We start from the raw sequence: 1583 nt of genomic DNA, 5'->3' as shown, positions 1-1583 counted from the left end.
ATATATATATATATAAGGCACTCACTTAGCGTACCTATTGATTTAGATCACAAGTGAATTAAAACCCTCATATTCTTCACACACACACACATAAATACACACACATAGACACACACACACATAGACACACACACATAGACACACACACAGACACACACCATGTCATTCCGCAAAAATTCCTTTCTGCCAAATGCATTCCTGTGGCATTTCTTGATCTGGGATACGGGGAGAAACTTGCTCAAGGTACTTTGCAGCAAAAGATGTCAGTGAACATACATCAATTAAAGGAAAACTGCGATATAACACAGATTCCTTAAAAGGAAAACAGACTGTCATAAAGAACTGGAAGTTGTTTCGTTAGGCTACCGTATTTTCCGGGGATGTAATTCAATGTTGAATCTAGCATAAACATTCAACCATTTTCCCTATCTTCCCAAATTCGGTTCCATTCCGCTGGGAATTTTTGCTTCTTTAAAGTCGCTTTGATATATAGAGCGATCTACCTATTTTGGATGTAAATTTTGGTATAAAAACTCGACGGAGAAAGAATGTGATAGATTAGAAATGAAGCGAAAATATTGATTTCAAATTCCGGCACAATGCCAGCAATTTCGAATGAGGAGATAGGTCAATAACATCGATCCCACAGCTCCACTTGTACTTATCTTATCGACCCGGAGAGGGATAACTGGCAAAGTCAACCTCGGTGGTATTCGAACCCATAACGTACTGACGGACGAAATGCTGTTAAACACTTTGCCCGGCTTGTTTAACGATTCTACCAGCTCACCTCCTTAAGGCAAGAGAAAATATTATTTCAAATTTCGGCACAAGGGCAGCAATTTCGGAGTAGTGGGCAGGTTGATTACATCGGTCGCAGTGCTCAAATGACACTTATTTCACCGATGCCGAAAGGACGAAAAGCAAAGCTGACCTCCATGGAATTTGAACATAAGAAGTAAAAACTGATGAAATAAGCACTCTCAAGGCGCCTAGGAATTGAACTCAGAATGTAATGACGGACAAGATGTTGCTTAGCGTCTTCCGTGGCCCGGTAAACAATTTTGCCAGCTCGCCACCTTAAGGCTATAGAAAATATTGATATATTTTTACAGCTCTCATATGAAAACTCCTAACAGAATATCTAAATCAAGCAAAACAGATCGAGTTAGTTCTACACTCTGATGAAAAATTTGAGTTTAATAGTTTTTAAGTGATAAAGACATTTTATGTAGAATAACCTTTTGTTTAACCTGTATCACCGTTTAACAGTGTTTAAATAAGTGTTACTAGGCTACAGTGGTAACTGGGCAAGTTTTAGTGAGTTTGTATAATATTTTAAAGTTTGTTTCTGCGTTTATGTGTTTTCTATGTTTTTGAATTTTGCAGTGATATCTGTCTTTTTAGAACAATGTAAATAGCTGTCTGCATAAGGGGTGGGGTTCCACTGTATGGGAAGCTAGAGGTCTTAGGATGTACGAATATTGCATTGTATTTTGAAGCAAATGTGTATTACTTTATAGGTGTGTGCGTGTGTGTGAGTGTGCGGATGTACTCATATAATATATATATATATATATATA

Source organism: Octopus bimaculoides, chromosome 25, assembly GCF_001194135.2.
Source record: "Octopus bimaculoides isolate UCB-OBI-ISO-001 chromosome 25, ASM119413v2, whole genome shotgun sequence".
In the NCBI taxonomy this organism is placed as follows: domain Eukaryota; kingdom Metazoa; phylum Mollusca; class Cephalopoda; order Octopoda; family Octopodidae; genus Octopus; species Octopus bimaculoides.
This window is presented reverse-complemented; position numbering follows the sequence as displayed.